The sequence below is a fragment of the Lissotriton vulgaris genome, chromosome 8 (assembly GCF_964263255.1).
Source record: "Lissotriton vulgaris chromosome 8, aLisVul1.2, whole genome shotgun sequence".
Lineage (NCBI taxonomy): Eukaryota > Metazoa > Chordata > Amphibia > Caudata > Salamandridae > Lissotriton > Lissotriton vulgaris.
In genome coordinates, this window is record NC_141696.1 from 154,776,967 (window position 1) to 154,803,969 (window position 27,003).

The 27,003-nt window shown below is 43.5% G+C and overlaps 28 non-coding genes across 28 annotated transcripts; all 28 read right to left on the bottom strand.

The window, feature by feature from the left end:
* Window positions 1-242: 242 nt before the first annotated feature.
* Window positions 243-325, bottom strand: TRNAL-AAG (transfer RNA leucine (anticodon AAG)). The gene has a single exon. It is a non-coding gene; the product is annotated as a tRNA-Leu (tRNA).
* A 191-nt stretch (window positions 326-516) lies between these two features.
* TRNAL-CAG (transfer RNA leucine (anticodon CAG)) lies at window positions 517-599 on the bottom strand. The gene has a single exon. It is a non-coding gene; the product is annotated as a tRNA-Leu (tRNA).
* Window positions 600-1,231: 632 nt separating this feature from the next.
* TRNAL-UAG (transfer RNA leucine (anticodon UAG)) lies at window positions 1,232-1,314 on the bottom strand. The gene has a single exon. It is a non-coding gene; the product is annotated as a tRNA-Leu (tRNA).
* Window positions 1,315-2,338: 1,024 nt separating this feature from the next.
* TRNAL-AAG (transfer RNA leucine (anticodon AAG)) lies at window positions 2,339-2,421 on the bottom strand. The gene has a single exon. It is a non-coding gene; the product is annotated as a tRNA-Leu (tRNA).
* A 191-nt stretch (window positions 2,422-2,612) lies between these two features.
* Window positions 2,613-2,695, bottom strand: TRNAL-CAG (transfer RNA leucine (anticodon CAG)). Its single transcript has one exon. It is a non-coding gene; the product is annotated as a tRNA-Leu (tRNA).
* A 2,014-nt stretch (window positions 2,696-4,709) lies between these two features.
* On the bottom strand, window positions 4,710-4,792 carry TRNAL-CAG (transfer RNA leucine (anticodon CAG)). The gene has a single exon. It is a non-coding gene; the product is annotated as a tRNA-Leu (tRNA).
* A 632-nt stretch (window positions 4,793-5,424) lies between these two features.
* TRNAL-UAG (transfer RNA leucine (anticodon UAG)) lies at window positions 5,425-5,507 on the bottom strand. The gene has a single exon. It is a non-coding gene; the product is annotated as a tRNA-Leu (tRNA).
* Window positions 5,508-6,806: 1,299 nt separating this feature from the next.
* TRNAL-CAG (transfer RNA leucine (anticodon CAG)) lies at window positions 6,807-6,889 on the bottom strand. The gene has a single exon. It is a non-coding gene; the product is annotated as a tRNA-Leu (tRNA).
* Window positions 6,890-7,521: 632 nt separating this feature from the next.
* On the bottom strand, window positions 7,522-7,604 carry TRNAL-UAG (transfer RNA leucine (anticodon UAG)). The gene has a single exon. It is a non-coding gene; the product is annotated as a tRNA-Leu (tRNA).
* Window positions 7,605-8,903: 1,299 nt separating this feature from the next.
* On the bottom strand, window positions 8,904-8,986 carry TRNAL-CAG (transfer RNA leucine (anticodon CAG)). The gene has a single exon. It is a non-coding gene; the product is annotated as a tRNA-Leu (tRNA).
* Window positions 8,987-11,714: 2,728 nt separating this feature from the next.
* TRNAL-UAG (transfer RNA leucine (anticodon UAG)) lies at window positions 11,715-11,797 on the bottom strand. The gene has a single exon. It is a non-coding gene; the product is annotated as a tRNA-Leu (tRNA).
* Window positions 11,798-12,821: 1,024 nt separating this feature from the next.
* TRNAL-AAG (transfer RNA leucine (anticodon AAG)) lies at window positions 12,822-12,904 on the bottom strand. Its single transcript has one exon. It is a non-coding gene; the product is annotated as a tRNA-Leu (tRNA).
* A 191-nt stretch (window positions 12,905-13,095) lies between these two features.
* Window positions 13,096-13,178, bottom strand: TRNAL-CAG (transfer RNA leucine (anticodon CAG)). The gene has a single exon. It is a non-coding gene; the product is annotated as a tRNA-Leu (tRNA).
* Window positions 13,179-13,810: 632 nt separating this feature from the next.
* TRNAL-UAG (transfer RNA leucine (anticodon UAG)) lies at window positions 13,811-13,893 on the bottom strand. Its single transcript has one exon. It is a non-coding gene; the product is annotated as a tRNA-Leu (tRNA).
* Window positions 13,894-14,917: 1,024 nt separating this feature from the next.
* Window positions 14,918-15,000, bottom strand: TRNAL-AAG (transfer RNA leucine (anticodon AAG)). The gene has a single exon. It is a non-coding gene; the product is annotated as a tRNA-Leu (tRNA).
* A 191-nt stretch (window positions 15,001-15,191) lies between these two features.
* On the bottom strand, window positions 15,192-15,274 carry TRNAL-CAG (transfer RNA leucine (anticodon CAG)). Its single transcript has one exon. It is a non-coding gene; the product is annotated as a tRNA-Leu (tRNA).
* Window positions 15,275-15,906: 632 nt separating this feature from the next.
* TRNAL-UAG (transfer RNA leucine (anticodon UAG)) lies at window positions 15,907-15,989 on the bottom strand. The gene has a single exon. It is a non-coding gene; the product is annotated as a tRNA-Leu (tRNA).
* Window positions 15,990-17,013: 1,024 nt separating this feature from the next.
* On the bottom strand, window positions 17,014-17,096 carry TRNAL-AAG (transfer RNA leucine (anticodon AAG)). The gene has a single exon. It is a non-coding gene; the product is annotated as a tRNA-Leu (tRNA).
* A 2,013-nt stretch (window positions 17,097-19,109) lies between these two features.
* Window positions 19,110-19,192, bottom strand: TRNAL-AAG (transfer RNA leucine (anticodon AAG)). The gene has a single exon. It is a non-coding gene; the product is annotated as a tRNA-Leu (tRNA).
* A 191-nt stretch (window positions 19,193-19,383) lies between these two features.
* TRNAL-CAG (transfer RNA leucine (anticodon CAG)) lies at window positions 19,384-19,466 on the bottom strand. Its single transcript has one exon. It is a non-coding gene; the product is annotated as a tRNA-Leu (tRNA).
* Window positions 19,467-21,205: 1,739 nt separating this feature from the next.
* On the bottom strand, window positions 21,206-21,288 carry TRNAL-AAG (transfer RNA leucine (anticodon AAG)). Its single transcript has one exon. It is a non-coding gene; the product is annotated as a tRNA-Leu (tRNA).
* Window positions 21,289-21,479: 191 nt separating this feature from the next.
* TRNAL-CAG (transfer RNA leucine (anticodon CAG)) lies at window positions 21,480-21,562 on the bottom strand. Its single transcript has one exon. It is a non-coding gene; the product is annotated as a tRNA-Leu (tRNA).
* A 632-nt stretch (window positions 21,563-22,194) lies between these two features.
* On the bottom strand, window positions 22,195-22,277 carry TRNAL-UAG (transfer RNA leucine (anticodon UAG)). The gene has a single exon. It is a non-coding gene; the product is annotated as a tRNA-Leu (tRNA).
* Window positions 22,278-23,300: 1,023 nt separating this feature from the next.
* Window positions 23,301-23,383, bottom strand: TRNAL-AAG (transfer RNA leucine (anticodon AAG)). Its single transcript has one exon. It is a non-coding gene; the product is annotated as a tRNA-Leu (tRNA).
* Window positions 23,384-23,574: 191 nt separating this feature from the next.
* Window positions 23,575-23,657, bottom strand: TRNAL-CAG (transfer RNA leucine (anticodon CAG)). Its single transcript has one exon. It is a non-coding gene; the product is annotated as a tRNA-Leu (tRNA).
* A 1,739-nt stretch (window positions 23,658-25,396) lies between these two features.
* Window positions 25,397-25,479, bottom strand: TRNAL-AAG (transfer RNA leucine (anticodon AAG)). Its single transcript has one exon. It is a non-coding gene; the product is annotated as a tRNA-Leu (tRNA).
* Window positions 25,480-25,670: 191 nt separating this feature from the next.
* Window positions 25,671-25,753, bottom strand: TRNAL-CAG (transfer RNA leucine (anticodon CAG)). Its single transcript has one exon. It is a non-coding gene; the product is annotated as a tRNA-Leu (tRNA).
* A 632-nt stretch (window positions 25,754-26,385) lies between these two features.
* TRNAL-UAG (transfer RNA leucine (anticodon UAG)) lies at window positions 26,386-26,468 on the bottom strand. The gene has a single exon. It is a non-coding gene; the product is annotated as a tRNA-Leu (tRNA).
* Between the last annotated feature and the right edge of the window lie 535 nt (window positions 26,469-27,003).

Sequence of the window (27,003 nt, forward strand, 5' to 3'; positions counted from 1 at the left end):
CAAAAATATCACAGAACTGAATGTAACCCATTTCATTAATAAAAGGGACTTTTTAAGCACCCCCCAAAAAACACATAAAACACCACGAGTGCTAGAAGAATATTATACGAGCTTGAAGACAGAATTGGGCAAATTAATTTGCAGTTGAAACTGAAGTTTGTTACTTATTCAGATATTATATGAACTGCCAATTTTTAGCTGAGATTCTAAAAGAACTCAGAGACAAAATGGACTTAAAGTTTTGTCAGAAGTGGGATTCGAACCCACGCCTCCAGGAGAGACTGCGGCCTTAACGCAGCGCCTTAGACCACTCGGCCATCCTGACCACATTTGCTTGATCATCTACAGAGAGGGAAAGATATTGTGAACCAAAAAAAGCACACATCTTAGGTCATGAGTGGCTAGAGCAAGAAAACAACTTGCTGCACTTTTCCAAGTAGACAACCATATAAGCCCATGTGAGGGAAATGATCAGATTTTTTCTCTCTCAAGAAAAAAGTAGAGTAAACACACAATTGTCAGAAGTGGGATTTGAACCCACGCCTCCAGAAGAGACTGCGACCTGAACGCAGCGCCTTAGACCACTCGGCCATCCTGACTTGCATTTGTGGAACCTTCCACAGGCCAGACATCCATGCAAGTGGGGTACCGAAAAGGCATGCCCTCAATTTATTTATCCTATTATAAGTACTTCCAACAGATCTTTGAACAATCCATAGAGAGCAGTACCTATGAAGAACTCTTTAGACCTTTAAGGCGTACAAAGAGAAAGTGCTATTAACCAGCCACTTGAAAGGCCCAAAGCTGCTTTGAAATTGAGTCAACAGCCACCTCTTGGCTAGCTAAAGCAAATTCAACAAGGAATTTCAATGTCACAACATAGGGTGGAATACGCAAATCTAAGCAGCCCCTGATCACAGCCCTGAGGAAATTGCCGTAAGTGTGCTGGAGTCCAACTGTCTACCAGATGCTAGGCATTCTTCCATATTTGCATGGCCTGTATGGCCAGGGCATACAAGAGCATGACTCTTCCAGATGAGCTCTTACATGGGTCCTATGCTCATATAGTAAGGACTGCACTTTGTCAGCAAGACTTTATACAACCGAAATATATGAGAAACCCCAGCTCTCTTGACTAGATGAGGACGGAATCACATCCCAGGTGAAGACCAACAGATGCAACTTCCATCAGATGTTAACCTGTAAAAGGAGATTACATCTCCAAAAGTCATGTCAGAAGTGGGATTCAAACCCACGCCTCCAGAGGAGACTGCGGCCTAAACACAGCGCCTTAGACCACTCGGCCATCCTGACAGTGCAGAGTCTTAAGAAATGTATAAAAGTCACTCAGAAATTTCTGCCTCCATGCAAGCCTGAAATAATTTAAACCTTCAAACACAAGGTGCAACTTTATGCACAGGACAATAAACACAGAAGATCACATGTGAAAGCATTTCATTTCACAGGTGTACAATTTTTATGCTTTTAGAATACCTCATACCTCTCACCAGCTATTTAGGGTCCTGTATCCTACTCACAAAATTACCTTGCCTGCGACCTCTCTCTCTACACAAACAACTACTGCACAGGAAGTAGGAAGGCAGAAGGTGGGGCATATTATGCAAATGTATGCTGTCATTGTGCCTTGCAGATTCATGCAGGATTTCTAGATCCTTGCTGGATACAAGAGAGCAGACCTTGTTTCAGATCAACTGTCCCTAGCAGGGAACGTCTGAGCACATGCAGTCTTTTGCTCTCTAGCCCCTGGCCTGGGACTTACCCTCACTGGCTGAGGCGTGAATTTCTGCATACCAACGTTGCATAGATGGTACGTTTGTGGTCAGTTTGGGATGGGTGGGAGGTCAAAAGCAGGGAAAAGTATGTCGCCTTCACTTCTAGTCTCCTCTTCTAGGCCTACCTGCCGTTCACTCACTCTGTCTTTGTTTCATTCTCTCCTTCCTCAACACCCCTTCTCACTCACTCGCTCTATCACTTGTGCTCTTTCCCCTTGCTCTGCATTTCATAGTGGAAACATCTCTTGAATGGAGCATTAGAAAATGAGGTTACATAAAATTAACAATCTACTTATTAGAAACCAAAAATATCACAAGACTGAATGTAACCCATTTCATTAATAAAAGGGACTTTTTAAGCACCCCCCAAAAAACACATAAAACACCACGAGTGCTAGAAGAATATTATACGAGCTTGAAGACAGAATTGGGCAAATTAATTTGCAGTTGAAACTGAAGTTTGTTACTTATTCAGATATTATATGCACTGCCAATTTTTAGCTGAGATTCTAAAAGAACTCAGAGACAAAATGGACTTAAAGTTTTGTCAGAAGTGGGATTCGAACCCACGCCTCCAGGAGAAACTGCGGCCTTAACGCAGCGCCTTAGACCACTCGGCCATCCTGACCACATTTGCTTGATCATCTACAGAGAGGGAAAGATATTGTGAACCAAAAAAAGCACACAACTTAGGTCATGAGTGGCTAGAGCAAGAAAAAAACTCACTGCACTTTTCCAAGTAGACAACCATATAAGCCCATGTGAGGGAAATGATCTGATTTTTTCTCTCCCAAGAAAAAAGTAGAGTAAACACACAATTGTCAGAAGTGGGATTTGAACCCACGCCTCCAGAAGAGACTGCGACCTGAACGCAGCGCCTTAGACCACTCGGCCATCCTGACTTGCATTTGTGGAACCTTCCACAGGCCAGACAGCCATGCAAGTGGGGTACCGAAAAGGCATGCCCTCAATTTATTTATCCTATTATAAGTACTTCCAACAGATCTTTGAACAATCCATAGAGAGCAGTACCTATGAAGAACTCTTTAGACCTTTAAGGCGTACAAAGAGAAAGTGCTATTAACCAGCCACTTGAAAGGCCCAAAGCTGCTTTGAAATTGAGTCAACAGCCACCTCTTGGCTAGCTAAAGCAAATTCAACAAGGAATTTCAATGTCACAACATAGGGTGGAATACGCAAATCTAAGCAGCCCCTGATCACAGCCCTGAGGAAATTGCCGTAAGTGTGCTGGAGTCCAACTTTCTACCAGATGCTAGGCATTCTTCCATATTTGCATGGCCTGTCTGGCCAGGGCATACAAGAGCATGACTCTTCCAGATGAGCTCTTACATGGGTCCTATGCTCATATAGTAAGGACTGCACTTTGTCAGCAAGACTTTATACAACCGAAATATATGAGAAACCCCAGCTCTCTTGACTAGATGAGGACGGAATCACATCCCAGGTGAAGACCAACAGATGCAACTTCCATCAGATGTTAACCTGAAAAAGGAGATTACATCTCCAAAAGTCATGTCAGAAGTGGGATTCGAACGCACCCCTCCAGAGGAGACTGCGGCCTAAACACAGCACCTTAGACCACTCGGCCATCCTGACAGTGCATTGTCTTAAGAAATGTATAAAAGTCACTCAGAAATTTCTGCCTCCATGCAAGCCTGAAATAATTTAAACCTTCAAACACAAGGTGCAACTTTATGCACAGGACAATAAACACAGAAGATCACATGTGAAAGCATTTCATTTCACAGGTGTACAATTTTTATGCTTTTAGAATACCTCATACCTCTCACCAGCTATTTAGGGTCCTGTATCCTACTCACAAAATTACCTTGCCTGCGACCTCTCTCTCTACACAAACAACTACTGCACAGGAAGTAGGAAGGCAGAAGGTGGGGCATATTATGCAAATGTATGCTGTCATTGTGCCTTGCAGATTCATGCAGGATTTCTAGATCCTTGCTGGATACAAGAGAGCAGACCTTGTTTCAGATCAACTGTCCCTAGCAGGGAACGTCTGAGCACATGCAGTCTTTTGCTCTCTAGCCCCTGGCCTGGGACTTTACCCTCACTGGCTGAGGCGTGAATTTCTGCATACCAACGTTGCATAGATGGTACGTTTGTGGTCGGTTTGGGATGGGTGGGAGGTCAAAAGCAGGGAAAAGTATGTCGCCTTCACTTCTAGTCTCCTCTTCTAGGCCTACCTGCCGTTCACTCACTCTGTCTTTGTTTCATTCTCTCCTTCCTCAACACCCCTTCTCACTCACTCGCTCTATCACTTGTGCTCTTTCCCCTTGCTCTGCATTTCATAGTGGAAACATCTCTTGAATGGAGCATTAGAAAATGAGGTTACATAAAATTAACAATCTACTTATTGGAAACCAAAAATATCACAAGACTGAATGTAACCCATTTCATTAATAAAAGGGACTTTTTAAGCACCCCCCAAAAAACACATAAAACACCACGAGTGCTAGAAGAATATTATACGAGCTTGAAGACAGAATTGGGCAAATTAATTTGCAGTTGAAACTGAAGTTTGTTACTTATTCAGATATTATATGCACTGCCAATTTTTAGCTAAGATTCTAAAAGAACTCAGAGACAAAATGGACTTAAAGTTTTGTCAGAAGTGGGATTCGTACCCACGCCTCCAGGAGAGACTGCGGCCTTAACGCAGCGCTTTAGACCACTCGGCCATCCTGACCACATTTGCTTGATCATCTACAGAGAGGAAAAGATATTGTGAACCAAAAAAAACACACAACTTAGGTCATGAGTGGCTAGAGCAAGAAAAAAACTCACTGCACTTTTCCAAGTAGACAACCATAGAAGCCCATGTGAGGGAAATGATCTGATTTTTTCTCTCCCAAGAAAAAAGTAGAGTAAACACACAATTGTCAGAAGTGGGATTTGAACCCACGCCTCCAGAAGAGACTGCGACCTGAACGCAGCGCCTTAGACCACTCGGCCATCCTGACTTGCGTTTGTGGAACCTTCCACAGGCCAGACAGCCATGCAAGTGGGGTACCGAAAAGGCATGCCCTCAATTTATTTATCCTATTATAAGTACTTCCAACAGATCTTTGAACAATCCATAGAGAGCAGTACCTATGAAGAACTCTTTAGACCTTTAAGGCGTACAAAGAGAAAGTGCTATTAACCAGCCACTTGAAAGGCCCAAAGCTGCTTTGAAATTGAGTCAACAGCCACCTCTTGGCTAGCTAAAGCAAATTCAACAAGGAATTTCAATGTCACAACATAGGGTGGAATACGCAAATCTAAGCAGCCCCTGATCACAGCCCTGAGGAAATTGCCGTAAGTGTGCTGGAGTCCAACTTTCTACCAGATGCTAGGCATTCTTCCATATTTGCATGGCCTGTCTGGCCAGGGCATACAAGAGCATGACTCTTCCAGATGAGCTCTTACATGGGTCCTATGCTCATATAGTAAGGACTGCACTTTGTCAGCAAGACTTTATACAACCGAAATATATGAGAAACCCCAGCTCTCTTGACTAGATGAGGACGGAATCACATCCCAGGTGAAGACCAACAGATGCAACTTCCATCAGATGTTAACCTGAAAAAGGAGATTACATCTCCAAAAGTCATGTCAGAAGTGGGATTCGAACCCACGCCTCCAGAGGAGACTGCGGCCTAAACACAGCACCTTAGACCACTCGGCCATCCTGACAGTGCATTGTCTTAAGAAATGTATAAAAGTCACTCAGAAATTTCTGCCTCCATGCAAGCCTGAAATAATTTAAACCTTCAAACACAAGGTGCAACTTTATGCACAGGACAATAAACACAGAAGATCACATGTGAAAGCATTTCATTTCACAGGTGTACAATTTTTATGCTTTTAGAATACCTCATACCTCTCACCAGCTATTTAGGGTCCTGTATCCTACTCACAAAATTACCTTGCCTGCGACCTCTCTCTCTACACAAACAACTACTGCACAGGAAGTAGGAAGGCAGAAGGTGGGGCATATTATGCAAATGTATGCTGTCATTGTGCCTTGCAGATTCATGCAGGATTTCTAGATCCTTGCTGGATACAAGAGAGCAGACCTTGTTTCAGATCAACTGTCCCTAGCAGGGAACGTCTGAGCACATGCAGTCTTTTGCTCTCTAGCCCCTGGCCTGGGACTTTACCCTCACTGGCTGAGGCGTGAATTTCTGCATACCAACGTTGCATAGATGGTACGTTTGTGGTCGGTTTGGGATGGGTGGGAGGTCAAAAGCAGGGAAAAGTATGTCGCCTTCACTTCTAGTCTCCTCTTCTAGGCCTACCTGCCGTTCACTCACTCTGTCTTTGTTTCATTCTCTCCTTCCTCAACACCCCTTCTCACTCACTCGCTCTATCACTTGTGCTCTTTCCCCTTGCTCTGCATTTCATAGTGGAAACATCTCTTGAATGGAGCATTAGAAAATGAGGTTACATAAAATTAACAATCTACTTATTGGAAACCAAAAATATCACAAGACTGAATGTAACCCATTTCATTAATAAAAGGGACTTTTTAAGCACCCCCCAAAAAACACATAAAACACCACGAGTGCTAGAAGAATATTATACGAGCTTGAAGACAGAATTGGGCAAATTAATTTGCAGTTGAAACTGAAGTTTGTTACTTATTCAGATATTATATGCACTGCCAATTTTTAGCTAAGATTCTAAAAGAACTCAGAGACAAAATGGACTTAAAGTTTTGTCAGAAGTGGGATTCGTACCCACGCCTCCAGGAGAGACTGCGGCCTTAACGCAGCGCTTTAGACCACTCGGCCATCCTGACCACATTTGCTTGATCATCTACAGAGAGGAAAAGATATTGTGAACCAAAAAAAACACACAACTTAGGTCATGAGTGGCTAGAGCAAGAAAAAAACTCACTGCACTTTTCCAAGTAGACAACCATAGAAGCCCATGTGAGGGAAATGATCTGATTTTTTCTCTCCCAAGAAAAAAGTAGAGTAAACACACAATTGTCAGAAGTGGGATTTGAACCCACGCCTCCAGAAGAGACTGCGACCTGAACGCAGCGCCTTAGACCACTCGGCCATCCTGACTTGCGTTTGTGGAACCTTCCACAGGCCAGACAGCCATGCAAGTGGGGTACCGAAAAGGCATGCCCTCAATTTATTTATCCTATTATAAGTACTTCCAACAGATCTTTGAACAATCCATAGAGAGCAGTACCTATGAAGAACTCTTTAGACCTTTAAGGCGTACAAAGAGAAAGTGCTATTAACCAGCCACTTGAAAGGCCCAAAGCTGCTTTGAAATTGAGTCAACAGCCACCTCTTGGCTAGCTAAAGCAAATTCAACAAGGAATTTCAATGTCACAACATAGGGTGGAATACGCAAATCTAAGCAGCCCCTGATCACAGCCCTGAGGAAATTGCCGTAAGTGTGCTGGAGTCCAACTTTCTACCAGATGCTAGGCATTCTTCCATATTTGCATGGCCTGTCTGGCCAGGGCATACAAGAGCATGACTCTTCCAGATGAGCTCTTACATGGGTCCTATGCTCATATAGTAAGGACTGCACTTTGTCAGCAAGACTTTATACAACCGAAATATATGAGAAACCCCAGCTCTCTTGACTAGATGAGGACGGAATCACATCCCAGGTGAAGACCAACAGATGCAACTTCCATCAGATGTTAACCTGAAAAAGGAGATTACATCTCCAAAAGTCATGTCAGAAGTGGGATTCGAACCCACACCTCCAGAGGAGACTGCGGCCTAAACACAGCACCTTAGACCACTCGGCCATCCTGACAGTGCATTGTCTTAAGAAATGTATAAAAGTCACTCAGAAATTTCTGCCTCCATGCAAGCCTGAAATAATTTAAACCTTCAAACACAAGGTGCAACTTTATGCACAGGACAATAAACACAGAAGATCACATGTGAAAGCATTTCATTTCACAGGTGTACAATTTTTATGCTTTTAGAATACCTCATACCTCTCACCAGCTATTTAGGGTCCTGTATCCTACTCACAAAATTACCTTGCCTGCGACCTCTCTCTCTACACAAACAACTACTGCACAGGAAGTAGGAAGGCAGAAGGTGGGGCATATTATGCAAATGTATGCTGTCATTGTGCCTTGCAGATTCATGCAGGATTTCTAGATCCTTGCTGGATACAAGAGAGCAGACCTTGTTTCAGATCAACTGTCCCTAGCAGGGAACGTCTGAGCACATGCAGTCTTTTGCTCTCTAGCCCCTGGCCTGGGACTTTACCCTCACTGGCTGAGGCGTGAATTTCTGCATACCAACGTTGCATAGATGGTACGTTTGTGGTCGGTTTGGGATGGGTGGGAGGTCAAAAGCAGGGAAAAGTATGTCGCCTTCACTTCTAGTCTCCTCTTCTAGGCCTACCTGCCGATCACTCACTCTGTCTTTGTTTCATTCTCTCCTTCCTCAACACCCCTTCTCACTCACTCGCTCTATCACTTGTGCTCTTTCCCCTTGCTCTGCATTTCATAGTGGAAACATCTCTTGAATGGAGCATTAGAAAATGAGGTTACATAAAATTAACAATCTACTTATTGGAAACCAAAAATATCACAAGACTGAATGTAACCCATTTCATTAATAAAAGGGACTTTTTAAGCACCCCCCAAAAAACACATAAAACACCACGAGTGCTAGAAGAATATTATACGAGCTTGAAGACAGAATTGGGCAAATTAATTTGCAGTTGAAACTGAAGTTTGTTACTTATTCAGATATTATATGCACTGCCAATTTTTAGCTAAGATTCTAAAAGAACTCAGAGACAAAATGGACTTAAAGTTTTGTCAGAAGTGGGATTCGTACCCACGCCTCCAGGAGAGACTGCGGCCTTATCGCAGCGCTTTAGACCACTCGGCCATCCTGACCACATTTGCTTGATCATCTACAGAGAGGAAAAGATATTGTGAACCAAAAAAAACACACAACTTAGGTCATGAGTGGCTAGAGCAAGAAAAAAACTCACTGCACTTTTCCAAGTAGACAACCATAGAAGCCCATGTGAGGGAAATGATCTGATTTTTTCTCTCCCAAGAAAAAAGTAGAGTAAACACACAATTGTCAGAAGTGGGATTTGAACCCACGCCTCCAGAAGAGACTGCGACCTGAACGCAGCGCCTTAGACCACTCGGCCATCCTGACTTGCGTTTGTGGAACCTTCCACAGGCCAGACAGCCATGCAAGTGGGGTACCGAAAAGGCATGCCCTCAATTTATTTATCCTATTATAAGTACTTCCAACAGATCTTTGAACAATCCATAGAGAGCAGTACCTATGAAGAACTCTTTAGACCTTTAAGGCGTACAAAGAGAAAGTGCTATTAACCAGCCACTTGAAAGGCCCAAAGCTGCTTTGAAATTGAGTCAACAGCCACCTCTTGGCTAGCTAAAGCAAATTCAACAAGGAATTTCAATGTCACAACATAGGGTGGAATACGCAAATCTAAGCAGCCCCTGATCACAGCCCTGAGGAAATTGCCGTAAGTGTGCTGGAGTCCAACTGTCTACCAGATGCTAGGCATTCTTCCATATTTGCATGGCCTGTCTGGCCAGGGCATACAAGAGCATGACTCTTCCAGATGAGCTCTTACATGGGTCCTATGCTCATATAGTAAGGACTGCACTTTGTCAGCAAGACTTTATACAACCGAAATATATGAGAAACCCCAGCTCTCTTGACTAGATGAGGACGGAATCACATCCCAGGTGAAGACCAACAGATGCAACTTCCATCAGATGTTAACCTGAAAAAGGAGATTACATCTCCAAAAGTCATGTCAGAAGTGGGATTCAAACCCACGCCTCCAGAGGAGACTGCGGCCTAAACACAGCGTCTTAGACCACTCGGCCATCCTGACAGTGCAGAGTCTTAAGAAATGTATAAAAGTCACTCAGAAATTTCTGCCTCCATGCAAGCCTGAAATAATTTAAACCTTCAAACACAAGGTGCAACTTTATGCACAGGACAATAAACACAGAAGATCACATGTGAAAGCATTTCATTTCACAGGTGTACAATTTTTATGCTTTTAAAATACCTCATACCTCTCACCAGCTATTTAGGGTCCTGTATCCTACTCACAAAATTACCTTGCCTGCGACCTCTCTCTCTACACAAACAACTACTGCACAGGAAGTAGGAAGGCAGAAGGTGGGGCATATTATGCAAATGTATGCTGTCATTGTGCCTTGCAGATTCATGCAGGATTTTTAGATCCTTGCTGGATACAAGAGAGCAGACCTTGTTTCAGATCAACTGTCCCTAGCAGGGAACGTCTGAGCACATGCAGTCTTTTGCTCTCTAGCCCCTGGCCTGGGACTTACCCTCACTGGCTGAGGCGTGAATTTCTGCATACCAACGTTGCATAGATGGTACGTTTGTGGTCGGTTTGGGATGGGTGGGAGGTCAAAAGCATGGAAAAGTATGTCGCCTTCACTTCTAGTCTCCTCTTCTAGGCCTACCTGCCGTTCACTCACTCTGTCTTTGTTTCATTCTCTCCTTCCTCAACACCCCTTCTCACTCACTCGCTCTATCACTTGTGCTCTTTCCCCTTGCTCTGCATTTCATAGTGGAAACATCTCTTGAATGGAGCATTAGAAAATGAGGTTACATAAAATTAACAATCTACTTATTGGAAACCAAAAATATCACAAGACTGAATGTAACCCATTTCATTAATAAAAGGGACTTTTTAAGCACCCCCCAAAAAACACATAAAACACCACGAGTGCTAGAAGAATATTATACGAGCTTGAAGACAGAATTGGGCAAATTTATTTGCAGTTGAAACTGAAGTTTGTTACTTATTCAGATATTATATGCACTGCCAATTTTTAGCTGAGATTCTAAAAGAACTCAGAGACAAAATGGACTTAAAGTTTTGTCAGAAGTGGGATTCGAACCCACGCCTCCAGGAGAGACTGCGGCCTTAATGCAGCGCCTTAGACCACTCAGCCATCCTGACCACATTTGCTTGATCATCTACAGAGAGGGAAAGATATTGTGAACCAAAAAAAGCACACAACTTAGGTCATGAGTGGCTAGAGCAAGAAAAAAACTCACTGCACTTTTCCAAGTAGACAACCATATAAGCCCATGTGAGGGAAATGATCTGATTATTTCTCTCCCAAGAAAAAAGTAGAGTAAACACACAATTGTCAGAAGTGGGATTTGAACCCACGCCTCCAGAAGAGACTGCGACCTGAACGCAGCGCCTTAGACCACTCGGCCAACCTGACTTGCATTTGTGGAACCTTCCACAGGCCAGACAGCCATGCAAGTGGGGTACCGAAAAGGCATGCCCTCAATTTATTTATCCTATTATAAGTACTTCCAACAGATCTTTGAACAATCCATAGAGAGCAGTACCTATGAAGAACTCTTTAGACCTTTAAGGCGTACAAAGAGAAAGTGCTATTAACCAGCCACTTGAAAGGCCCAAAGCTGCTTTGAAATTGAGTCAACAGCCACCTCTTGGCTAGCTAAAGCAAATTCAACAAGGAATTTCAATGTCACAACATAGGGTGGAATACGCAAATCTAAGCAGCCCCTGATCACAGCCCTGAGGAAATTGCCGTAAGTGTGCTGGAGTCCAACTGTCTACCAGATGCTAGGCATTCTTCCATATTTGCATGGCCTGTCTGGCCAGGGCATACAAGAGCATGACTCTTCCAGATGAGCTCTTACATGGGTCCTATGCTCATATAGTAAGGACTGCACTTTGTCAGCAAGACTTTATACAACCGAAATATATGAGAAACCCCAGCTCTCTTGACTAGATGAGGACGGAATCACATCCCAGGTGAAGACCAACAGATGCAACTTCCATCAGATGTTAACCTGAAAAAGGAGATTACATCTCCAAAAGTCATGTCAGAAGTGGGATTCGAACCCACGCCTCCAGAGGAGACTGCAGCCTAAACACAGCGCCTTAGACCACTCGGCCATCCTGACAGTGCAGAGTCTTAAGAAATGTATAAAAGTCACTCAGAAATTTCTTCCTCCATGCAAGCCTGAAATAATTTAAACCTTCAAACACAAGGTGCAACTTTATGCACAGGACAATAAACACAGAAGATCACATGTGAAAGCATTTCATTTCACAGGTGTACAATTTTTATGCTTTTAAAATACCTCATACCTCTCACCAGCTATTTAGGGTCCTGTATCCTACTCACAAAATTACCTTGCCTGCGACCTCTCTCTCTACACAAACAACTACTGCACAGGAAGTAGGAAGGCAGAAGGTGGGGCATATTATGCAAATGTATGCTGTCATTGTGCCTTGCAGATTCATGCAGGATTTCTAGATCCTTGCTGGATACAAGAGAGCAGACCTTGTTTCAGATCAACTGTCCCTAGCAGGGAACGTCTGAGCACATGCAGTCTTTTGCTCTCTAGCCCCTGGCCTGGGACTTACCCTCACTGGCTGAGGCGTGAATTTCTGCATACCAACGTTGCATAGATGGTACGTTTGTGGTCAGTTTGGGATGGGTGGGAGGTCAAAAGCAGGGAAAAGTATGTCGCCTTCACTTCTAGTCTCCTCTTCTAGGCCTACCTGCTGTTCACTCACTCTGTCTTTGTTTTATTCTCTCCTTCCTCAACACCCCTTCTCACTCACTCGCTCTATCACTTGTGCTCTTTCCCCTTGCTCTGCATTTCATAGTGGAAACATCTCTTGAATGGAGCATTAGAAAATGAGGTTACATAAAATTAACAATCTACTTATTGGAAACCAAAAATATCACAAGACTGAATGTAACCCATTTCATTAATAAAAGGGACTTTTTAAGCACCCCCCAAAAAACACATAAAACACCACGAGTGCTAGAAGAATATTATACGAACTTGAAGACAGAATTGGGCAAATTAATTTGCAGTTGAAACTGAAGTTTGTTACTTATTCAGTTATTATATGCACTGCCAATTTTTAGCTGAGATTCTAAAAGAACTCAGAGACAAAATGGACTTAAAGTTTTGTCAGAAGTGGGATTCGAACCCACGCCTCCAGGAGAGACTGCAGCCTTAACGCAGCGCCTTAGACCACTCGGCCATCCTGACCACATTTGCTTGATCATCTACAGAGAGGGAAAGATATTGTGAACCAAAAAAAGCACACAACTTAGGTCATGAGTGGCTAGAGCAAGAAAAAAACTCACTGCACTTTTCCAAGTAGACAACCATATAAGCCCATGTGAGGGAAATGATCTGATTTTTTCTCTCCCAAGAAAAAAGTAGAGTAAACACACAATTGTCAGAAGTGGGATTTGAACCCACGCCTCCAGAAGAGACTGCGACCTGAACGCAGCGCCTTAGACCACTCGGCCATCCTGACTTGCATTTGTGGATCCTTCCACAGGCCAGACAGCCATGCAAGTGGGGTACCGAAAAGGCATGCCCTCAATTTATTTATCCTATTATAAGTACTTCCAACAGATCTTTGAACAATCCATAGAGAGCAGTACCTATGAAGAACTCTTTAGACCTTTAAGGCGTACAAAGAGAAAGTGCTATTAACCAGCCACTTGAAAGGCCCAAAGCTGCTTTGAAATTGAGTCAACAGCCACCTCTTGGCTAGCTAAAGCAAATTCAACAAGGAATTTCAATGTCACAACATAGGGTGGAATACGCAAATCTAAGCAGCCCCTGATCACAGCCCTGAGGAAATTGCCGTAAGTGTGCTGGAGTCCAACTGTCTACCAGATGCTAGGCATTCTTCCATATTTGCATGGCCTGTCTGGCCAGGGCATACAAGAGCATGACTCTTCCAGATGAGCTCTTACATGGGTCCTATGCTCATATAGTAAGGACTGCACTTTGTCAGCAAGACTTTATACAACCGAAATATATGAGAAACCCCAGCTCTCTTGACTAGATGAGGACGGAATCACATCCCAGGTGAAGACCAATAGATGCAACTTCCATCAGATGTTAACCTGAAAAAGGAGATTACATCTCCAAAAGTCATGTCAGAAGTGGGATTCGAACCCACACCTCCAGAGGAGACTGCGGCCTAAACACAGCGCCTTAGACCACTCGGCCATCCTGACAGTGCAGAGTCTTAAGAAATGTATAAAAGTCACTCAGAAATTTCTGCCTCCATGCAAGCCTGAAATAATTTAAACCTTCAAACACAAGGTGCAACTTTATGCACAGGACAATAAACACAGAAGATCACATGTGAAAGCATTTCATTTCACAGTTGTACAATTTTTATGCTTTTAGAATACCTCATACCTCTCACCAGCTATTTAGGGTCCTGTATCCTACTCACAAAATTACCTTGCCTGCGACCTCTCTCTCTACACAAACAACTACTGCACAGGAAGTAGGAAGGCAGAAGGTGGGGCATATTATGCAAATGTATGCTGTCATTGTGCCTTGCAGATTCATGCAGGATTTCTAGATCCTTGCTGGATACAAGAGAGCAGACCTTGTTTCAGATCAACTGTCCCTAGCAGGGAACGTCTGAGCACATGCAGTCTTTTGCTCTCTAGCCCCTGGCCTGGGACTTACCCTCACTGGCTGAGGCGTGAATTTCTGCATACCACCGTTGCATAGATGGTACGTTTGTGGTCGGTTTGGGATGGGTGGGAGGTCAAAAGCAGGGAAAAGTATGTCGCCTTCACTTCTAGTCTCCTCTTCTAGGCCTACCTGCCGTTCACTCACTCTGTCTTTGTTTCATTCTCTCCTTCCTCAACACCCCTTCTCACTCACTCGCTCTATCACTTGTGCTCTTTCCCCTTGCTCTGCATTTCATAGTGGAAACATCTCTTGAATGGAGCATTAGAAAATGAGGTTACATAAAATTAACAATCTACTTATTGGAAACCAAAAATATCACAAGACTGAATGTAACCCATTTCATTAATAAAAGGGACTTTTTAAGCACCCCCCAAAAAACACATAAAACACCACGAGTGCTAGAAGAATATTATACGAGCTTGAAGACAGAATTGGGCAAATTAATTTGCAGTTGAAACTGAAGTTTGTTACTTATTCAGATATTATATGAACTGCCAATTTTTAGCTGAGATTCTAAAAGAACTCAGAGACAAAATGGACTTAAAGTTTTGTCAGAAGTGGGATTCGAACCCACGCCTCCAGGAGAGACTGCGGCCTTAACGCAGCACCTTAGACCACTCGGCCATCCTGACCACATTTGCTTGATTATCTACAGAGAGGGAAAGATATTGTGAACCAAAAAAAGCACACATCGTAGGTCATGAGTGGCTAGAGCAAGAAAAAAACTCGCTGCACTTTTCCAAGTAGACAACCATATAAGCCCATGTGAGGGAAATGATCAGATTTTTTCTCTCTCAAGAAAAAAGTAGAGTAAACACACAATTGTCAGAAGTGGGATTTGAACCCACGCCTCCAGAAGAGACTGCGACCTGAACGCAGCGCCTTAGACCACTCGGCCATCCTGACTTGCATTTGTGGAACCTTCCACAGGCCAGACAGCCATGCAAGTGGGGTACCGAAAAGGCATGCCCTCAATTTATTTATCCTATTATAAGTACTTCCAACAGATCTTTGAACAATCCATAGAGAGCAGTACCTATGAAGAACTCTTTAGACCTTTAAGGCGTACAAAGAGAAAGTGCTATTAACCAGCCACTTGAAAGGCCCAAAGCTGCTTTGAAATTGAGTCAACAGCCACCTCTTGGCTAGCTAAAGCAAATTCAACAAGGAATTTCAATGTCACAACATAGGGTGGAATACGCAAATCTAAGCAGCCCCTGATCACAGCCCTGAGGAAATTGCCGTAAGTGTGCTGGAGTCCAACTGTCTACCAGATGCTAGGCATTCTTCCATATTTGCATGGCCTGTCTGGCCAGGGCATACAAGAGCATGACTCTTCCAGATGAGCTCTTACATGGGTCCTATGCTCATATAGTAAGGACTGCACTTTGTCAGCAAGACTTTATACAACCGAAATATGTGAGAAACCCCAGCTCTCTTGACTAGATGAGGACGGAATCACATCCCAGGTGAAGACCAATAGATGCAACTTCCATCAGATGTTAACCTGAAAAAGGAGATTACATCTCCAAAAGTCATGTCAGAAGTGGGATTCGAACCCACGCCTCCAGAGGAGACTGCGGCCTAAACACAGCGCCTTAGACCACTCGGCCATCCTGACAGTGCAGAGTCTTAAGAAATGTATAAAAGTCACTCAGAAATTTCTGCCTCCATGCAAGCCTGAAATAATTTAAACCTTCAAACACAAGGTGCAACTTTATGCACAGGACAATAAACACAGAAGATCACATGTGAAAGCATTTCATTTCACAGGTGTACAATTTTTATGCTTTTAGAATACCTCATACCTCTCACCAGCTATTTAGGGTCCTGTATCCTACTCACAAAATTACCTTGCCTGCGACCTCTCTCTCTACACAAACAACTACTGCACAGGAAGTAGGAAGGCAGAAGGTGGGGCATATTATGCAAATGTATGCTGTCATTGTGCCTTGCAGATTCATGCAGGATTTCTAGATCCTTGCTGGATACAAGAGAGCAGACCTTGTTTCAGATCAACTGTCCCTAGCAGGGAACGTCTGAGCACATGCAGTCTTTTGCTCTCTAGCCCCTGGCCTGGGACTTACCCTCACTGGCTGAGGAGTGAATTTCTGCATACCAACGTTGCATAGATGGTACGTTTGTGGTCGGTTTGGGATGGGTGGGAGGTCAAAAGCAGGGAAAAGTATGTCGCCTTCACTTCTAGTCTCCTCTTCTAGGCCTACCTGCCGTTCACTCACTCTGTCTTTGTTTCATTCTCTCCTTCCTCAACACCCCTTCTCACTCACTCGCTCTATCACTTGTGCTCTTTCCCCTTGCTCTGCATTTCATAGTGGAAACATCTCTTGAATGGAGCATTAGAAAATGAGGTTACATAAAATTAACAATCTACTTATTGGAAACCAAAAATATCACAAGACTGAATGTAACCCATTTCATTAATAAAAGGGACTTTTTAAGCACCCCCCAAAAAACACATAAAACACCACGAGTGCTAGAAGAATATTATACGAGCTTGAAGACAGAATTGGGCAAATTAATTTGCAGTTGAAACTGAAGTTTGTTACTTATTCAGATATTATATGAACTGCCAATTTTTAGCTGAGATTCTAAAAGAACTCAGAGACAAAATGGACTTAAAGTTTTGTCAGAAGTGGGATTCGAACCCACGCCTCCAGGAGAGACTGCGGCCTTAACGCAGCGCCTTAGACCACTCGGCCATCCTGACCACATTTGCTTGATCATCTACAGAGAGGGAAAGATATTGTGAACCAAAAAAAGCACACATCTTAGGTCATGAGTGGCTAGAGCAAGAAAAAAACTCGCTGCACTTTTCCAAGTAGACAACCATATAAGCCCATGTGAGGGAAATGATCAGATTTTTTCTCTCTCAAGAAAAAAGTAGAGTAAACACACAATTGTAAGAAGTGGGATTTGAACCCACGCCTCCAGAAGAGACTGCGACCTGAACGCAGCGCCTTAGACCACTCGGCCATCCTGACTTGCATTTGTGGAACCTTCCACAGGCCAGACAGCCATGCAAGTGGGGTACCGAAAAGGCATGCCCTCAATTTATTTATCCTATTATAAGTACTTCCAACAGATCTTTGACCAATCCATAGAGAGCAGTACCTATGAAGAACTCTTTAGACCTTTAAGGCGTACAAAGAGAAAGTGCTATTAACCAGCCACTTGAAAGGCCCAAAGCTGCTTTGAAATTGAGTCAACAGCCACCTCTTGGCTAGCTAAAGCAAATTCAACAAGGAATTTCAATGTCACAACATAGGGTGGAATACGCAAATCTAAGCAGCCCCTGATCACAGCCCTGAGGAAATTGCCGTAAGTGTGCTGGAGTCCAACTGTCTACCAGATGCTAGGCATTCTTCCATATTTGCATGGCCTGTCTGGCCAGGGCATACAAGAGCATGACTCTTCCAGATGAGCTCTTACATGGGTCCTATGCTCATATAGTAAGGACTGCACTTTGTCAGCAAGACTTTATACAACCGAAATATATGAGAAACCCCAGCTCTCTTGACTAGATGAGGACGGAATCACATCCCAGGTGAAGACCAACAGATGCAACTTCCATCAGATGTTAACCTGAAAAAGGAGATTACATCTCCAAAAGTCATGTCAGAAGTGGGATTCAAACTCACGCCTCCAGAGGAGACTGCGGCCTAAACACAGCGCCTTAGACCACTCGGCCATCCTGACAGTGCAGAGTCTTAAGAAATGTATAAAAGTCACTCAGAAATTTCTGCCTCCATGCAAGCCTGAAATAATTTAAACCTTCAAACACAAGGTGCAACTTTATGCACAGGACAATAAACACAGAAGATCACATGTGAAAGCATTTCATTTCACAGGTGTACAATTTTTATGCTTTTAAAATACCTCATACCTCTCACCAGCTATTTAGGGTCCTGTATCCTACTCACAAAATTACCTTGCCTGCGACCTCTCTCTCTACACAAACAACTACTGCACAGGAAGTAGGAAGGCAGAAGGTGGGGCATATTATGCAAATGTATGCTGTCATTGTGCCTTGCAGATTCATGCAGGATTTCTAGATCCTTGCTGGATACAAGAGAGCAGACCTTGTTTCAGATCAACTGTCCCTAGCAGGGAACGTCTGAGCACATGCAGTCTTTTGCTCTCTAGCCCCTGGCCTGGGACTTACCCTCACTGGCTGAGGCGTGAATTTCTGCATACCAACGTTGCATAGATGGTACGTTTGTGGTCGGTTTGGGATGGGTGGGAGGTCAAAAGCAGGGAAAAGTATGTCGCCTTCACTTCTAGTCTCCTCTTCTAGGCCTACCTGCCGTTCACTCACTCTGTCTTTGTTTCATTCTCTCCTTCCTCAACACCCCTTCTCACTCACTCGCTCTATCACTTGTGCTCTTTCCCCTTGCTCTGCATTTCATAGTGGAAACATCTCTTGAATGGAGCATTAGAAAATGAGGTTACATAAAATTAACAATCTACTTATTGGAAACCAAAAATATCACAAGACTGAATGTAACCCATTTCATTAATAAAAGGGACTTTTTAAGCACCCCCCAAAAAACACATAAAACACCACGAGTGCTAGAAGAATATTATACGAGCTTGAAGACAGAATTGGGCAAATTAATTTGCAGTTGAAACTGAAGTTTGTTACTTATTCAGATATTATATGCACTGCCAATTTTTAGCTGAGATTCTAAAAGAACTCAGAGACAAAATGGACTTAAAGTTTTGTCAGAAGTGGGATTCGAACCCACGCCTCCAGGAGAGACTGCGGCCTTAACGCAGCGCCTTAGACCACTCGGCCATCCTGACCACATTTGCTTGATCATCTACAGAGAGGAAAAGATATTGTGAACCAAAAAAAACACACAACTTAGGTCATGAGTGGCTAGAGCAAGAAAAAAACTCACTGCACTTTTCCAAGTAGACAACCATAGAAGCCCATGTGAGGGAAATGATCTGATTTTTTCTCTCCCAAGAAAAAAGTAGAGTAAACACACAATTGTCAGAAGTGGGATTTGAACCCACGCCTCCAGAAGAGACTGCGACCTGAACGCAGCACCTTAGACCACTCGGCCATCCTGACTTGCATTTGTGGAACCTTCCACAGGCCAGACAGCCATGCAAGTGGGGTACCGAAAAGGCATGCCCTCAATTTATTTATCCTATTATAAGTACTTCCAACAGATCTTTGAACAATCCATAGAGAGCAGTACCTATGAAGAACTCTTTAGACCTTTAAGGCGTACAAAGAGAAAGTGCTATTAACCAGCCACTTGAAAGGCCCAAAGCTGCTTTGAAATTGAGTCAACAGCCACCTCTTGGCTAGCTAAAGCAAATTCAACAAGGAATTTCAATGTCACAACATAGGGTGGAATACGCAAATCTAAGCAGCCCCTGATCACAGCCCTGAGGAAATTGCCGTAAGTGTGCTGGAGTCCAACTGTCTACCAGATGCTAGGCATTCTTCCATATTTGCATGGCCTGTCTGGCCAGGGCATACAAGAGCATGACTCTTCCAGATGAGCTCTTACATGGGTCCTATGCTCATATAGTAAGGACTGCACTTTGTCAGCAAGACTTTATACAACCGAAATATATGAGAAACCCCAGCTCTCTTGACTAGATGAGGACGGAATCACATCCCAGGTGAAGACCAACAGATGCAACTTCCATCAGATGTTAACCTGAAAAAGGAGATTACATCTCCAAAAGTCATGTCAGAAGTGGGATTCAAACTCACGCCTCCAGAGGAGACTGCGGCCTAAACACAGCGCCTTAGACCACTCGGCCATCCTGACAGTGCAGAGTCTTAAGAAATGTATAAAAGTCACTCAGAAATTTCTGCCTCCATGCAAGCCTGAAATAATTTAAACCTTCAAACACAAGGTGCAACTTTATGCACAGGACAATAAACACAGAAGATCACATGTGAAAGCATTTCATTTCACAGGTGTACAATTTTTATGCTTTTAAAATACCTCATACCTCTCACCAGCTATTTAGGGTCCTGTATCCTACTCACAAAATTACCTTGCCTGCGACCTCTCTCTCTACACAAACAACTACTGCACAGGAAGTAGGAAGGCAGAAGGTGGGGCATATTATGCAAATGTATGCTGTCATTGTGCCTTGCAGATTCATGCAGGATTTCTAGATCCTTGCTGGATACAAGAGAGCAGACCTTGTTTCAGATCAACTGTCCCTAGCAGGGAACGTCTGAGCACATGCAGTCTTTTGCTCTCTAGCCCCTGGCCTGGGACTTACCCTCACTGGCTGAGGCGTGAATTTCTGCATACCAACGTTGCATAGATGGTACGTTTGTGGTCGGTTTGGGATGGGTGGGAGGTCAAAAGCAGGGAAAAGTATGTCGCCTTCACTTCTAGTCTCCTCTTCTAGGCCTACCTGCTGTTCACTCACTCTGTCTTTGTTTCATTCTCTCCTTCCTCAACACCCCTTCTCACTCACTCGCTCTATCACTTGTGCTCTTTCCCCTTGCTCTGCATTTCATAGTGGAAACATCTCTTGAATGGAGCATTAGAAAATGAGGTTACATAAAATTAACAATCTACTTATTGGAAACCAAAAATATCACAAGACTGAATGTAACCCATTTCATTAATAAAAGGGACTTTTTAAGCACCCCCCAAAAAACACATAAAACACCACGAGTGCTAGAAGAATATTATACGAGCTTGAAGACAGAATTGGGCAAATTAATTTGCAGTTGAAACTGAAGTTTGTTACTTATTCAGATATTATATGCACTGCCAATTTTTAGCTGAGATTCTAAAAGAACTCAGAGACAAAATGGACTTAAAGTTTTGTCAGAAGTGGGATTCGAACCCACGCCTCCAGGAGAGACTGCGGCCTTAACGCAGCGCCTTAGACCACTCGGCCATCCTGACCACATTTGCTTGATCATCTACAGAGAGGAAAAGATATTGTGAACCAAAAAAAACACACAACTTAGGTCATGAGTGGCTAGAGCAAGAAAAAAACTCACTGCACTTTTCCAAGTAGACAACCATAGAAGCCCATGTGAGGGAAATGATCTGATTTTTTCTCTCCCAAGAAAAAAGTAGAGTAAACACACAATTGTCAGAAGTGGGATTTGAACCCACGCCTCCAGAAGAGACTGCGACCTGAACGCAGCACCTTAGACCACTCGGCCATCCTGACTTGCATTTGTGGAACCTTCCACAGGCCAGACAGCCATGCAAGTGGGGTACCGAAAAGGCATGCCCTCAATTTATTTATCCTATTATAAGTACTTCCAACAGATCTTTGAACAATCCATAGAGAGCAGTACCTATGAAGAACTCTTTAGACCTTTAAGGCGTACAAAGAGAAAGTGCTATTAACCAGCCACTTGAAAGGCCCAAAGCTGCTTTGAAATTAAGTCAACAGCCACCTCTTGGCTAGCTAAAGCAAATTCAACAAGGAATTTCAATGTCACAACATAGGGTGGAATACGCAAATCTAAGCAGCCCCTGATCACAGCCCTGAGGAAATTGCCGTAAGTGTGCTGGAGTCCAACTGTCTACCAGATGCTAGGCATTCTTCCATATTTGCATGGCCTGTCTGGCCAGGGCATACAAGAGCATGACTCTTCCAGATGAGCTCTTACATGGGTCCTATGCTCATATAGTAAGGACTGCACTTTGTCAGCAAGACTTTATACAACCGAAATATATGAGAAACCCCAGCTCTCTTGACTAGATGAGGACGGAATCACATCCCAGGTGAAGACCAACAGATGCAACTTCCATCAGATGTTAACCTGTAAAAGGAGATTACATCTCCAAAAGTCATGTCAGAAGTGGGATTCAAACCCACGCCTCCAGAGGAGACTGCGGCCTAAACACAGCGCCTTAGACCACTCGGCCATCCTGACAGTGCAGAGTCTTAAGAAATGTATAAAAGTCACTCAGAAATTTCTGCCTCCATGCAAGCCTGAAATAATTTAAACCTTCAAACACAAGGTGCAACTTTATGCACAGGACAATAAACACAGAAGATCACATGTGAAAGCATTTCATTTCACAGGTGTACAATTTTTATGCTTTTAAAATACCTCATACCTCTCACCAGCTATTTAGGGTCCTGTATCCTACTCACAAAATTACCTTGCCTGCGACCTCTCTCTCTACACAAACAACTACTGCACAGGAAGTAGGAAGGCAGAAGGTGGGGCATATTATGCAAATGTATGCTGTCATTGTGCCTTGCAGATTCATGCAGGATTTCTAGATCCTTGCTGGATACAAGAGAGCAGACCTTGTTTCAGATCAACTGTCCCTAGCAGGGAACGTCTGAGCACATGCAGTCTTTTGCTCTCTAGCCCCTGGCCTGGGACTTACCCTCACTGGCTGAGGCGTGAATTTCTGCATACCAACGTTGCATAGATGGTACGTTTGTGGTTGGTTTGGGATGGGTGGGAGGTCAAAAGCATGGAAAAGTATGTCGCCTTCACTTCTAGTCTCCTCTTCTAGGCCTACCTGCCGTTCACTCACTCTGTCTTTGTTTCATTCTCTCCTTCCTCAACACCCCTTCTCACTCACTCGCTCTATCACTTGTGCTCTTTCCCCTTGCTCTGCATTTCATAGTGGAAACATCTCTTGAATGGAGCATTAGAAAATGAGGTTACATAAAATTAACAATCTACTATTGGAAACCAAAAATATCACAAGACTGAATGTAACCCATTTCATTAATAAAAGGGACTTTTTAAGCACCCCCCAAAAAACACATAAAACACCACGAGTGCTAGAAGAATATTATACGAGCTTGAAGACAGAATTGGGCAAATTAATTTGCAGTTGAAACTGAAGTTTGTTACTTATTCAGATATTATATGCACTGCCAATTTTTAGCTGAGATTCTAAAAGAACTCAGAGACAAAATGGACTTAAAGTTTTGTCAGAAGTGGGATTCGAACCCACGCCTCCAGGAGAGACCGCGGCCTTAACGCAGCGCCTTAGACCACTCGGCCATCCTGACCACATTTGTTTGATCATCTACAGAGAGGGAAAGATATTGTGAACCAAAAAAAGCACACATCTTAGGTCATGAGTGGCTAGAGCAAGAAAAAAACTCACTGCACTTTTCCAAGTAGACAACCATATAAGCCCATGTGAGGGAAATGATCAGATTTTTTCTCTCTCAAGAAAAAAGTAGAGTAAACACACAATTGTCAGAAGTGGGATTTGAACCCACGCCTCCAGAAGAGACTGCAATCTGAACGCAGCGCCTTAGACCACTCGGCCATCCTGACTTGCATTTGTGAAACCTTCCACAGGCCAGAAAGCCATGCAAGTGGGGTACCGAAAAGGCATGCCCTCAATTTATTTATCCTATTATAAGTACTTCCAACAGATCTTTGAACAATCCATAGAGAGCAGTACCTATGAAGAACTCTTTAGACCTTTAAGGCGTACAAAGAGAAAGTGCTATTAACCAGCCACTTGAAAGGCCCAAAGCTGCTTTGAAATTGAGTCAACAGCCACCTCTTGGCTAGCTAAAGCAAATTCAACAAGGAATTTCAATGTCACAACATAGGGTGGAATACGCAAATCTAAGCAGCCCCTGATCACAGCCCTGAGGAAATTGCCGTAAGTGTGCTGGAGTCCAACTGTCTACCAGATGCTAGGCATTCTTCCATATTTGCATGGCCTGTCTGGCCAGGGCATACAAGAGCATGACTCTTCCAGATGAGCTCTTACATGGGTCCTATGCTCATATAGTAAGGACTGCACTTTGTCAGCAAGACTTTATACAACCGAAATATATGAGAAACCCCAGCTCTCTTGACTAGATGAGGACGGAATCACATCCTAGGTGAAGACCAACAGATGCAACTTCCATCAGATGTTAAACTGAAAAAGGAGATTACATCTCCAAAAGTCATGTCAGCAGTGGGATTCGAACCCACGCCTCCAGAGAAGACTGCGGCCTAAACACAGCACCTTAGACCACTCGGCCATCCTGACAGTGCAGAGTCTTAAGAAATGTATAAAAGTCACTCAGAAATTTCTGCCTCCATGCAAGCCTGAAATAATTTAAACCTTCAAACACAAGGTGCAACTTTATGCACAGGACAATAAACACAGAAGATCACATGTGAAAGCATTTCATTTCACAGGTGTACAATTTTTATGCTTTTAGAATACCTCATACCTCTCACCAGCTATTTAGGGTCCTGTATCCTACTCACAAAATTACCTTGCCTGCGACCTCTCTCTCTACACAAACAACTACTGCACAGGAAGTAGGAAGGCAGAAGGTGGGGCATATTATGCAAATGTATGCGGTCATTGTGCCTTGCAGATTCATGCAGGATTTCTAGATCCTTGCTGGATACAAGAGAGCAGACCTTGTTTCAGATCAACTGTCCCTAGCAGGGAACGTCTGAGCACATGCAGTCTTTTGCTCTCTAGCCCCTGGCCTGGGACTTACCCTCACTGGCTGAGGCGTGAATTTCTGCATACCAACGTTGCATAGATGGTACGTTTGTGGTCAGTTTGGGATGGGTGGGAGGTCAAAAGCAGGGAAAAGTATGTCGCCTTCACTTCTAGTCTCCTCTTCTAGGCCTACCTGCCGTTCACTCACTCTGTCTTTGTTTCATTCTCTCCTTCCTCAACACCCCTTCTCACTCACTCGCTCTATCACTTGTGCTCTTTCCCCTTGCTCTGCATTTCATAGTGGAAACATCTCTTGAATGGAGCATTAGAAAATGAGGTTACATAAAATTAACAATCTACTTATTAGAAACCAAAAATATCACAAGACTGAATGTAACCCATTTCATTAATAAAAGGGACTTTTTAAGCACCCCCCAAAAAACACATAAAACACCACGAGTGCTAGAAGAATATTATACGAGCTTGAAGACAGAATTGGGCAAATTAATTTGCAGTTGAAACTGAAGTTTGTTACTTATTCAGATATTATATGCACTGCCAATTTTTAGCTGAGATTCTAAAAGAACTCAGAGACAAAATGGACTTAAAGTTTTGTCAGAAGTGGGATTCGAACCCACGCCTCCAGGAGAAACTGCGGCCTTAACGCAGCGCCTTAGACCACTCGGCCATCCTGACCACATTTGCTTGATCATCTACAGAGAGGGAAAGATATTGTGAACCAAAAAAAGCACACAACTTAGGTCATGAGTGGCTAGAGCAAGAAAAAAACTCACTGCACTTTTCCAAGTAGACAACCATATAAGCCCATGTGAGGGAAATGATCTGATTTTTTCTCTCCCAAGAAAAAAGTAGAGTAAACACACAATTGTCAGAAGTGGGATTTGAACCCACGCCTCCAGAACAGACTGCGACCTGAACGCAGCGCCTTAGACCACTCGGCCATCCTGACTTGCATTTGTGGAACCTTCCACAGGCCAGACAGCCATGCAAGTGGGGTACCGAAAAGGCATGCCCTCAATTTATTTATCCTATTATAAGTACTTCCAAAAGATCTTTGAACAATCCATAGAGAGCAGTACCTATGAAGAACTCTTTAGACCTTTAAGGCGTACAAAGAGAACGTGCTATTAACCAGCCACTTGAAAGGCCCAAAGCTGCTTTGAAATTGAGTCAACAGCCACCTCTTGGCTAGCTAAAGCAAATTCAACAAGGAATTTCAATGTCACAACATAGGGTGGAATACGCAAATCTAAGCAGCCCCTGATCACAGCCCTGAGGAAATTGCCGTAAGTGTGCTGGAGTCCAACTTTCTACCAGATGCTAGGCATTCTTCCATATTTGCATGGCCTGTCTGGCCAGGGCATACAAGAGCATGACTCTTCCAGATGAGCTCTTACATGGGTCCTATGCTCATATAGTAAGGACTGCACTTTGTCAGCAAGACTTTATACAACCGAAATATATGAGAAACCCCAGCTCTCTTGACTAGATGAGGACGGAATCACATCCCAGGTGAAGACCAACAGATGCAACTTCCATCAGATGTTAACCTGAAAAAGGAGATTACATCTCCAAAAGTCATGTCAGAAGTGGGATTCGAACCCACGCCTCCAGAGGAGACTGCGGCCTAAACACAGCGCCTTAAACCACTCGGCCATCCTGACAGAGCAGCATCTTAAGAAATGTATAAAAGTCACTCAGAAATTTCTGCCTCCATGCAAGCCTGAAATAATTTAAACCTTCAAACACAAGGTGCAACTTTATGCACAGGACAATAAACACAGAAGATCACATGTGAAAGCATTTCATTTCACAGGTGTACAATTTTTATGCTTTTAGAATACCTCATACCTCTCACCAGCTATTTAGGGTCCTGTATCCTACTCACAAAATTACCTTGCCTGCGACCTCTCTCTCTACACAAACAACTACTGCACAGGAAGTAGGAAGGCAGAAGGTGGGGCATATTATGCAAATGTATGCTGTCATTGTGCCTTGCAGATTCATGCAGGATTTCTAGATCCTTGCTGGATACAAGAGAGCAGACCTTGTTTCAGATCAACTGTCCCTAGCAGGGAACGTCTGAGCACATGCAGTCTTTTGCTCTCTAGCCCCTGGCCTGGGACTTACCCTCACTGGCTGAGGCGTGAATTTCTGCATACCAACGTTGCATAGATGGTACGTTTGTGGTCGGTTTGG